This window comes from Grampus griseus (genome assembly GCF_964374135.1).
Source record: "Grampus griseus genome assembly, chromosome: 1".
NCBI classification, from domain to species: Eukaryota; Metazoa; Chordata; class Mammalia; order Artiodactyla; family Delphinidae; genus Grampus; species Grampus griseus.
The window spans coordinates 3662905-3675506 of record NC_139017.1 but is presented as its reverse complement, the minus strand read 5'-3'; the positions used below and the strand labels follow the sequence as shown (position 1 = coordinate 3675506).

The 12602-nt window shown below is 40.5% G+C and overlaps 1 protein-coding gene across 1 annotated transcript in view; it reads left to right on the top strand.

Moving 5' to 3' along the window:
• Positions 1-12602, top strand: part of PTPRC (protein tyrosine phosphatase receptor type C) — a 122640-nt gene that overhangs the window by 24314 nt on the left and 85724 nt on the right. The gene's annotated exons all lie outside the window — the stretch shown is intronic.

The window sequence follows — 12602 nt, the reverse complement described above, 5'->3', positions numbered from 1 at the left end:
AGAACAGTGCACCGTTTTACATTTTTACAAATTTCTTGAATGTCTGTCTTAGTAGAAATACTTGGATTTTCATATCTGCTTTTACGTTTTAATAGCTGCAGTATCATATGCTATGTAGCCTCTGGAAATATCTATTTTCTACGAATGATAGAGAAAAAAAAGGCAAAAAGTAGCTTAGTATCATTGTGACAATAGTTTTGACCTTGAAGACACTTGGAAAGATTCTTGGTGACCCCTTGAGGTTCTAGAATACACTTGGAGAACCACTGACTAAACCAACTGGATACAATTCTTTTTCTTATATCAACATAAAATAAGACGATACCTTCTTCCATATAATAGTATTTCAAGTATTTGAATGTATTTCTCGTAGCCTCACCGACACTATTTAACCTTAGGAAAAAATATCCTACATTTTCTTACGTTTTCTATATCTGGCATGCTATATTTCACCCCCCCCCCCCCATCACCATACCATCGGGTTAATCTCTTCTGAATATTTCAGGATTTCAATTCCATTCTCAATGTGTGGTATCCTGGGCTGGACCCAGCTCTTCAGGGACCCAGTACCTTGACTCAGCAAACGTATGTCTTAAAAAGGATGGGTATTGAGAAGCGACCATGTCCAGCTGATAGACCAATTTTTCATATTAAACACCGGTAATCTCAGAGCCCACCTAACTGGGTTCAGGTGATACATTTCTTCCACGCTGTACTGGTTATTTGAATAATACTGTCAATAGGAATAATCCTTAAAATTACTGACAGTATTCAGCATTTGAAATGTGCTGGGTGCTATGTGTAATGCATATATTCATTCACTCACCTAATTCTTAGGACAATCCTATGGTGTACATACATTTCTTATCCTCATTTTATAGATAAAGAATGTGAAGCATAGAGAAACTGGGGAAGTTGTTTGAGGTTACATGGCTAATAGGAAGCAGAGCTAAGATGTGATCCCAGATCGTTTGATTCCAGGCTCATTTTGACTTGGAATTTTCTGGGAGCTGTGTGTTTCAATAAATATATAAAAATGTAAACTTGAGCCTGTATTTGTATAAGCGTACATATCAATATATATTTTAGACTGAAATGTCACAGGTAGGAGTGGCTTATTTGGTAGCAATGAGTGAAATGGAAAAGGACGGAGAGAGACAGAGAGAGAAGAAAGGAAAAAGTAATTATGAAGATTAAAGAATCTAAAGAACGTCCTCTCCTTGTTCTGGAGACTCCTGCTTTAAATCCACTCAGTGACTTTCCACCACACTGACAAATGTCACTCTTTCCTTTTCTAGGACAGCCTTACAGAGGCTACAGTTATTCAGCTCCTTGACAGTTACATTTCTTTTAACATGCCTACCTGTGTTTTCATAGGAATTGTGAAAATTACTGTTTCTCCTTTAGCTCAGAGGACTTCATTTCAAGCCCTTGTTCGGGACTAAGCGTCCCCTTTATGCAGTTGCTGTAACAATGCCATATGCATCCCCTGCCCAGATGTGGGAGGGAGGGGCTGAACTGCCACGGTCCCCAGCCAGGGCGTGAACCACCTGCCACGGGAGGAAGCGAGCAGCTGTGTCCTGCTTCCCAGGTCTCTGCGCGGGGAAGGCCCCAGCCTCCTGAGTCTGTGACCACACTGCTGGGGAACAGAGACACTCTCCCAGCACAACTGCCCCACAGGCAGGATGCCCCGATCATGACTCCTTCCATGTAATTCTGCGTTCCTCAGACCTGAGCCCTGCTGGGTACTCCTACTCCCCTCAACACCTTGCTGAATTTCATTCTTTTCAGTCCATTTACGGAGCCAAACCAAGCTGGTAGTGTTCGCAATTTGAATAATAATGCTCTTGAACTTTTTATCTTTCTTTAAAAAAAAAAGCATTCCGAAGAGTGCCTGAAGCTATATGGTTCCTTTATCTAATTAAATAAGCTGAAACCCCTGGTAAAGTGTAAAAGGGCCCAGGTGGGTTTGTAGAAGTAGAAGGAAAAACTCCTGAGTCTTAATAAGTGGAGACACTGGTGAGCTTCCGGAAGCAGTTAAAAGAGGCTTCAGTTAGAAGTTGGTCCAACGGATGATGCCCTGACCAGGCCACTGCAGACCTGCAGCCTCCCTCTGCATCCAGCGCTGACCTGGTGGCCTTGAAACATACTGTCAGTTACAAGGTAGCTTTGAGGTTGGTTAAGATTGAGGACTTGAATAACATAGACTTCTTGGATTTAAATCGCAGCCCTTTCATGTACTGAATTTTCTTTGGGAAAGTTGCTTAACTTCTCTGTGCCTCGGTTTCCTCATCTGTAAATGGTGAGATTTTGAGCATCTACCTCCCAGATACTAGAGAATAAATGAGTGGCACAGAGAAATCATTGAATATATGTTAGTATTCATTATTATCATTGCTATGCTATTATTTGTATTATTATTCCTTTATGCCTGACATCACGTTACCTGCCGATGAGCAGAGTAGACCACAAACAAAAAAGCTTTTCTCTATTAATAATAGCAACAAACACTTTCAATGCTTCAGAACTATACATTTTTCTCGCATATGCCTTTAGGTCCTCTAAGGAGTAGTACATCAAATAGCAAGAATATACGGGGGTGAATAGGAAGGGAAATAATATTATTTAAGGCGGTGTTACTCTAATTACTATATATCCATATAAGCTTATGTGTTCTAAGAAAATTGGTCTGTGGATAATTGAGGTGAGAGTGGATTTTCTTCCTTCAGTGTCTGTGGCTGGCTGTGAGAAATAAGGAACAGACCATCTTCCCACATCTGAAAGGGAACTGTACAAAAATGGGAAAATATTTGCTCAGAATGGTTTTTGCTGTGAATTCTGCTGTCAGTGTGAAGGGCTTTAGCGACAAGTTAAACTATTTGGTTGGCAAGAAACCTGAAGATGCTCTGTGCATAGGAAAACCAAGTCCTGACCTCTCTTTCTGAGAACAGGTTTCAAAGGACAGGATATTTTCCATACCCTTCGGACTATCTCCTTGGGGCCCAATGTAGAAACTGTTTCCCTGTAGAAAACTAGAAGACAGGGGGTTTTTTTTTTGGTCAACTCATAATTTTTAATAGTCATGTTACTTGATGACAAGGTCAAGTAGAGGGACCCTTAATCATATTTAGTGAATGCTTTTTGGAAATTTGGAAAATTCCAATTTAGATATGCTAAGCGCTGCTCTGATGTTTATTTCCACTCGTGTGTATGAAGCTGGCTGGAAAAGAAGACAAAATCTCCCTGAGGCTACTTAGGACCCTGGGAAGCACCAGGTTGCAAGTTGAGGACTTGGTTTTCCACTGCCCTGGGCCGCCTCCTTTTAATCTCTATAGATTCTAACACCGGAAGAAGTGCTTGGACAGCTATTTTCTTTCGACTTTGTGATACTCAGCATCAAAAGTGGTCAAAGGTTAGAAGAGAAAGAAAAATGCTATTTTTATCCTTTGAAGGCTGATGTTCTGGGGGTCTCTGAAGAAAAAGTCAGGTCTTCCAATTTGGAGATTGTCTTGAATCTGAATGGGTTTGGAGCCAGTACAAGGGGAGCAATTTTGGAAGCTTCCTGCAGCCTTTTCTAACAGTTTAATGGATCATTTCAATATCAGAGTTTGTAAGGGAGTACATTTTATTATTTTTTACAATTTTGATGGGCGTGTTTTGACATCAAAATGGGTCCAAGAAATCAAGTTAGGCACAAGGGCACTGGAAGCAGCAGATGGGTCAGCCCCCAGGGCATGTGATGCTCTCATCCTGCTCTCTCGACACACTTATGTGTTCCTCTTTCTTGGTTCCTTACCATCTGACTGGTACACACAACAGAAACATTCAAGTATGTTCCATATGGTGCACGGCAAGAAATACCGCAGGGCAGACCAAGGAGCCTCTTTGGTAGAGTGTTGAAGTGTTGGCAAAAATATTCTGATTGGTGCATTCAGAATAAAGAGAGAATATGGAGAAATATGATCGAATCTCTTCCTGGTCCTGGAAAGACAGCCCAGTGCATGCGTGATTCATACTGTCATTAGTGTATCTTGACCTACAAAGGCAGCTCACTGTCTTTTAATTCATTCAGATATTCACATTTACAGATGTAGGGAGAGTTGTGGACATCTACTCACAGAGTTTGAACGGTAGAAGTGGGCAAACATGTGTCTGGAATAGTGTGTTTTTTTCACACTATTTTCACTTCGCTCATGGAAGAGGGAGAGATGGGAACGAGGGTGAGATTCCTTTGGTGATCATAGTGGCCCCTAAACAGATTCTTTGGATTTAATAGATTTTTCTTTTCTGGGCCAAAAAGTTTTAGAAACCATTGGTGAGACTGATCTGTCTTAGAAAGAAAAAGGAATAATTAAAGCATTTACTAACCATGACTAGATGCTGAAGTAAATGTAAAACTGAAAGTTCTGATACGTATCGGTCAGCTTTGTATTCAGCTAGGAAACAAAATAAAATAATTCCTGATGGTTCAAATACAGAAGAGCTATACAACTAGAGACCTAGAGTCATTTAATCCATGACCAGCACAGAGGCATTAGGATGGCTTAAGCAACTAACCTCTTGTGTCTAGTCTACCATTCTATTTTGTAGGCTTTTGTCCTCATGCTTTATCTCACGTCTCCTGATGGCTGCGCTGCATCCACACTTTTCATCTGCATCCCAGGCAGTAAGAAAGGGAAGGACAAAGTGGCAGGAGGTTTTGGGTAGTGAGCTTTGGCCTTTTGTTTCAGAGATGGAAACCTTTCCCAGAGACTTTGTCTACGCTTCTTGGCCAGAAAAACATCTCATGGCATCCATTGCAATATGGGATGGGGAGAGGGCACCCAGAAATAAGACATTTTTGCTTTCCAGCCTCTATTGTAGCCTTACACCAGGAAGAATGGGGGTAGGAAGAGCTTCTGAGGACGTATTGTGCCTGCTCGTTGCCAGAGCTGGTACTCATTTCCTGTGACTGAATCTATCAAATAAGGCCATTTTATCTGACAAGCTTCCCCATGTGCAAAGATCAAAGAAAAATAATGAGCTGGCCTCGGATGGGAATAATAATTCCCAGATGAATCTGGGAAGCCAAGATTTTGTCTTAGTTGCTCTACTGATGGGCACCGAAGGGCGCTCATCCAGGTGTGGGTCACTTGGGTCATTCTAGGTGTGGTATCGAGTCCTTATTATTGACAGAGCAATGGGCTCAACACTGGGCAGAACCCAGAAGAGAAAAAGGCGTGATCTTTGCCTCCAAAACATGTTTCCTCTATTGGTGGGACAGGACGCACACCGGCAGTTCACAAGGTGCCACAGAAATATGCAAACCAGATATCGCTACAAGCTAGGATGTCCGCAGAAATACTCAAGTAGTTGATAGAATTTAAATCCTAAGATATGGACAAGTAGCCGCTGTGTCACAGGCATTCTGGGCAGTACACAGCGTGGGAAAATAAGGTCATAAAAATAAACACAGGCAGAGTGAGGGAGTGTTAGAAAATTACTCAGGGATTTAGCAGGTAGCTAACCCCAAATGCAGAAGTCAAAGTTAAAATGTGCGGTCATAACAGTGAAACAGTGACTGTAGGAGGGGTCAGTGTGGCCTCACAGAAAGAGACATAACACGGAGAGCAGAAATGGTGAGAATTAGCCATAGGTCTGGGTGGGGGAAGCACATTCCACATACTCAAATCAAAGGTGAGGATACGGTGTGACACGTTTTACGTAAACAGAGGCACAGAGTGACATGGTAGCAACAAGTAATGTTAGCTAAGGTAGTGTTTTAAAGACCGGATGGGAGTCAGGGGAGGGCACGGCACACAAAGAAATAGGCACATTCAGACATCAGAGGTACGAACCTGCATACAAACGGAGGGCTTTAATTTTGCCAAGCACCTTCCATACAGCTACTAAGAATGGACAGTGTTAGGAGAAGGAAGCAAGACTCTTCCTTGCATTTGGCAAGTAAATGCCAAATGAGCATAATTATTCCAATTGCATGGTTTGGAGGAAAGACCACTGATCAAGGTTAAGGTTAAGGTGAGAACGGGTGATAAGTCATTAGTAGGTTCTGTATCAGGAAAGATGATTTAAAAGAGAAGAGGGAAATATGGCAGTAGCTAAAATGTGTCCCAGGAAAAATCAAAGATCTTTTCAGGTTAGGTGAAAAACACACATGAGAGCAAAGATAAAGGAGCAGAGAAGACTGAGTGTACATTCTAGAGATAAACATGGGGTCACAGAGATTTCAGACTCCGAAACGCGTAGGGAGATGTTTTAGCCTTTCAGAATTGGGGAATCCACTTCTCCCTATGGAAGAATTAGAGCCCTTTGGTGAACAGATATATATTTAAGGGAGATTAAAAGAGTCTAACAAAGACCTGCCATCCATCCCTATAGCAAGACCACTGAGGGCTATGATACTTTTAGCTAGAAGGTATTTTCATATGCACAGTAGGTGACATGGGACATATAGACTGAAACACAGAATTGAGGCTCTTTGGTCCCTGTTGGCCTACAGAAGAAACCATTTTATGTGATTCAGCCTCATGGCAATCTCTTCAAAGGAGTGACTTTTGTGCAAATAACATGGTTGAAATGGTACCCACAGCTAACACATTGGGTCAGAATTACAAAGAAGTAGCTACGTTGTTGCATAGTAGCCACAAAAAATGAACACATTTTCAGAATTCAAATCGTGGTCAATGTGAGAGTGTGTTTGGAAATGACTAATTCTTAGCGTTCTTTTCTCCTGCACACGCTTTTCCGGGACTCGCAGCCCCCTACCCAGTCACCCAACATTCTCCTTGGATGCCCTCTGGCCTCCCTGCTCACGCTGTGCAGGCCTCCCTCCTGCTTCATCCACAAAACAAGATCTATTTTTTTTTTTTTTTTTTTTTTGCCAAACCACTCGGCTTGTGGGTTCTTAGTTCCCTGACCAAGGATTGAACCCTGGCCCCTGGCAGTTAAAGCCCCAAGTCCTGACCACTGGACCGTCAGGGAATTCCCACAGGATTTTTTTTAAACCTTGAGAATCCTCATTCTTTACCTCCACTCGTCTTTAATATTACATTTAGCCACTTGTTAATGAATGGCTGTGTGTAGCAGATGAGGATTATGTTTGCTTGCGGGTTTGTGTGTGTTTATGGAGAAAAGGATAGCACATTTGTGTCTGACACTAACTAGAAGCTATTCTATGCTTAGAAAAAATATTAACTCGTTTGTTTCACTAAGAAAGCATTTGATGGCTTAGAAAGTCTACCAATAAGCTTCATTTGTGCAGGGAGTTGAAAGATAATTGATTTATTTGATCAAGAGTTTTTCAAATTATAAAGCCTAAGATGTAAGTTGACTTGTTTCTTTGGAAAGAGATGATAGAATTAGATTTAAAAGTTAAGTATTTCTTTTAAAATATTTTCCCTTATTTTTCAAGTTTTCACATTATTTCTGTGCCATGTTTTAACCTTTGCTAAGCATCCCATTGCTGAATCCTTCAGATATGGATTACTTGGCTTCTGTATTCTGTTAGAAGCAGAGCCAGGGTGTAATCCAGAACCTGTACCACTCACACTAGCATCCCTCCCCTTCCCCCCAAGAAAATGTAAAACCTGTTTCTCCTACAAAGAAACAACTGGGAAAGTTTTACAAATCAGGTTTTATTTTAACTGAATTAATAGGCTGGTCTTTGAGCTGTTAAGTCTAGTGAATGACTGAGTCATTTTTTCCAAACTACACACTCTTCTTCTCCACTTTTCTTCACACCCTCATCCTCCTGAAAATTGCATTTGTAAAGGAATGGATTTGTTGGGCTATTTCTTTGGCATCGCTCAAAGGACCTAAGTGAAGAAAAGCTAATATATGATCCCCTTTTATTTTTTCTATTGTGAGCATCTTAATTCAGAACTGTAAGGACACATGCTATTTTTTTTTATGTTAAATGAAACCTAAAAGTATTATTATCTTCTGCTTTGAATTCATTTTTATACTTATCTCAGGAGTTTTGTTAGTGATCTAGACATTTTGTAAATTAGGTCACAAGTGAAATACATCCCTGGCATAGCTTGGCGAGGGCCCATATGACAGATTTAGCCTTAAATACTGAATATAAATGTTACTATTGTTGATTTGCCTTAGCATTTTTAAGGAAAGACACTGAAAGCCAAAATTCATGATAACTTTGTTGTAATAACTGATTAATGTTATACAACCCTATTAAGTATAAAAATTATATTCAGGGCTTCCCTGATGGCGCAGTGGTTGAGAGTCCGCCTGCCGATGCAGGGGACACGGGTTCGTGCCCCGGTCTGGGAAGACCCCACATGCCGCGGAGTGGCTGGGCTGGTGAGCCATGGCCGCTGAACCTGCGCGTCCGGAGCCTGTGCTCCGCAACGGGAGAGGCCACAGCAGTGAGAGGCCCGTGTACCACAAAAAAAAAAAAATATATATATATATATATATATTCAATTTCTAAATATGAAAACTGCTCAGTTTGGGGTTTAAAGACTGGTAATAAAAGGAAACACCATTGAAGAAATACACAGAAAGAAGAACACGAGATAGCTTTGGACACATTCACTACTTAAATTTATAAACAAAAGTTTAAAAGCTTAAAAAACTTCCTAATGGATTTAGTGCATAATATAATCCCAGAAATATTTACATTACATTTTAAAAATCTTTCTTTGATAGGCTGCAAAACAATTTGCAACTGTGATCATCAAAACACAATTTTGGGAGAAGCGCTGTAATTGTGATGTCAGTGCAATTAACAAATAAATACCCTCTCTCCACTCTGCATCGCTAAGTCATTCTTCTTCAGCTCTGTCTTCTCTTTCACAGACTTTGTAAAGATTTTTTCCAGCCTCACAGTTTACACCCTCACTTCCCATTCACCGACCCGCCTACGACTTTCTGGCTGCTTCTCCTCCGATGCCCCTGAAACTACTCATATTCACACACCAGCATCACCGCCCATGTCCCAGTTTCTAAGAAATTAAATCCCATGGACCAAGCTTGAGGATTTATTTTACTCCACCTCTCCCAGACGTTTGACTTTACTGACAACCTTCTTTTTGAAACTCTTTCCTCTCCTAGTTTCCATGGACCATGAAACCACCTTCTCTAGGCTTTCCTATCTGTCTCAGTCCTCTGGCTTCTCTTTCTCTGCTGGCTCCTTAGATGCTGGTGTTGGTATCTTTCTGGGAGCGATCACTCACTCCCGTGGCTTAGTTTGTGCTCTGTAAGGTGGTGGGTTCTACGTCTGTATCTGCAGCTTTGCTGTCATCTCTGCTTTAAAGACCCGCTTGTCCAACTCTGCACCAGAAGCTTCCAACCCGTATCCCAGGCGTCTCAGACACAGCCTTACTGAAACTCAACTCAAAATCTTCCATTAACCTACTCTGCTCTTGTATTCCCTATACCAGTGAATTCTATCAACTTTCACACAGTTTGTGTCTAGGGCAGAAACTTAGAACCTGTTCTGAATTTCTCCATTTCCCTTACTCGGCATTCAGTTATAAAATATTCCTAAGTCTACAGTCTTTATATCTCTTGGAATATTCACTCCTGTCCACTTCCATTGCCACAGTTTTGATGCAGCCTACAGTAGAACCACCCGAGACTGTAATCGCCTATACCTCTGTGTTTTTCTTGCAAATGAGAGCTTCCTTTTTGAAAAGAAATTGATTTTGTATTTATTTAATTATTCAGCTATTTATGCCTTTCCACGAGACTTAAAGTTCAGTTAGACCTTGCTGATTCCACGTGACCTAAACTTAGGGCCTGATTGGTCAGGGTGAATGATGGTGACCATTTTCCCTTTGACAGGGGTGCAATTTAGACCAATGAAACATAAAAAGAGTTTGGGGATACTTTGTCCTCAGTCTTAAAAAGAAACAAAGGGAAGACAAGGCCCCTTTCCTGTCTCTGGTTGATATTTTATGAGAAGGTGACACAGTCATTTTGAGAACTTGAGGGCAGTGAGGCCCAGACCCTGTGAATGTCAGAGAAAAAATATGGAAGGAACCTGGGCTCTGATACCATTGCTAAACCACTGAATTAACCCTTTTCTGGAAAAAAATAAATTCCTTAGTGTTTATTCTGTTTGAGGGTTTTTGTTGTTGCTAGTTGCAGCTGAAAGTATTTTCACAGCATTTTAAAGCATTTCGCAGGCTCCTAACCCACGTCCTCATTTTGCATCCCTAAACTCTACTCTGAATGCCACACGGGGATCACTCACCAGCTGAAAGCTTGACAGTGGTTATTGTTGCCTGAAGATAAGAGTATATAATAGGAGGTCCTTCCACCAGCAGAGCAGTTTCCCTTCCAGAAACATTTCTAGCCCTTTCTACCTTACCTCTTGTTTTCACTTTCTGAAATGTACTAGGTTCTCCACTCGGGACCACACTGTTCTGTTCTCTGAAAGACTTGTCTTCCCTTCCTGCACAACTCCAACGTGTCCTTCTCAACTCAGACATTGCTTTTCCCTGGGCATCTTCCATGATTACCCCAAGATTGGCTTAAGCACTCTTTGTTTTCATGGCCACTGTGCTTGGTTCCACTAAGGCACTTAGCACGTTGCCATGTGGTTATAGCCCAATGTTTAAAAGAATTGACTTTGAGCCCTGATGTCTGCATCCAAATCCTGTAGTCCTGGTCAAGTTATTTAATGTACCTTATTGTGGTTTCTTTATCTCTAAAATCAGGATAATAATTATACACACCCCATATGATTACAATGGTCGAGGAAGCTAATGTATATGGTACATTTTACACAGATATTGGAGATAGTCTATTATAGTGCTGGATACATGATAAGGGCTGTGCACATGTTAGTGTTATTAGGACTGTATTATTATGACTGCATCTCTGTTAGGCTGGAAGTTGCTTGAGGTCAAGGACTGTGTATCCTTAGCATCAGACATGGCCTCTTATACACCATAGGGATTTGAAAATATTTATTGAGTGAATAAAGAGTGAAGTGTTTGTTTTTAATAAACAAAAAGACACCATTTGGGCTGTGTCCTTTACAGAGGCAAAGTCCCACTCTGTCACCCTCAGTTTGTTATTTTGAAAAATGAAAGAGTTAACTTTTGTCATTCCTCCAGTGATATTAAGGAATACAGTCTCTTGTGGAAAATTAACAAAGTATGATGAAAGACTGAAGAAGAATATACTCTAAGAGTGAAATAGAATTTCTCCAGGAATAAGCCTTTTGTTTGTTATATATATGTACACACACACACACACACACACACACACACATACATATATATGTATGTATTTATATGTTACTTATGTTACTTTGCTGGTATTTTTTAAAAAGCAAAGCCAAATTTAAGAATTTTACAGTCAGGAGATGTTCATAATGTATTTTTCTCCAAATTTTGCTTTAATTAAATGATTAAAATCATTTAACTAAATTTCATACTATGGATGAATTATATAAACATATGGGGGCTAAAAACCCTAAAAAATAATCTTCTTTCATTGATTAGTAGACTTTTGTCTATTCATTTGGTATACTGTAAAGTAGTAATCAAAAACTTTTATGAAAAAAATTATATTTACACATTTTCAACTAAATTCCGATTTATCTCCTTAAATCAAAGACATTTATTTCCCTGCATTTGCTTATTCCTTACATGCAGTAGAAATGACACTAACTCTTTGGCCTAAAGACCATATCCTCTTTTTATGGACGTCTGAAGCAGTAGCTAAAACTCAGCATCACTTCCATTAGGTGATGGATGCTGTGTCCACATCTATAAAAAGTTATGTTTTCAGTAAAGACATTTAAGAATAAACTCACAAGTAGTGAGTAGGGGTTTTATATATCATTTTCTTGTGGGCTTCCCTGGTGGCGCAGTGGTTGAGAGTCTGCCTGCCGATGCAGGGGACGCGGGCTCGTGCCCCGGTCCGGGAAGATCCCACATGCCGCGGAGCGGCTGGGCCCGTGAGCCGTGGCCACTGAGCCTGCGCGCCTGGAGCCTGTGCTCCGCAACGGGAGAGGCCACAACAGTGAGAGGCCCGCGTACCGGAAAAAAAAAAAAAAAAAAAGTTTCATGTATTAAGTAGATGATTAGGTAAGCTTTATTGTACCTTTCAATCCTGAAATTTTATGATTCTTTAAACAGAGCACAGTGTCCAACGTGGTCTTTTTACTAGTGGCTGTTTACAGCATCTGTATTATAACTGCATGAAGACTGGGGCCATGACGGCAAACATTTACCAGGTGTGCTAGGAAAGCGCCTGCAATTTCAAAATAATTCTATTCCAGAGTGAAAAAAAAGCTGCTTCATCTTTCTCAGAAGTATAAAAATAAAACTTAAAAAAAAATAACCTTTAATCGGGGAATAGTTTTAGATTCACAGAAAAGTTGCAAAGAGAGTTCCCATTTACTTTTCACTCAGCTTCCTCTAATTTTAGCATGTTACATAACCACGGTCCATTTGTCAAAACTGAGAAATAGTCATTTGGATTTCACCGATTTTTCCACCAATGTCCTTTTTCTGCTGCAGTGTCTAATCCGGAATACCACACTGATTACGCGTTATGCCTCTTTAGTCTCCTTGGATCTGGGACAGTTCTTAAGTCTTTCCTTGTGTTTCATGATCTGGAAATTT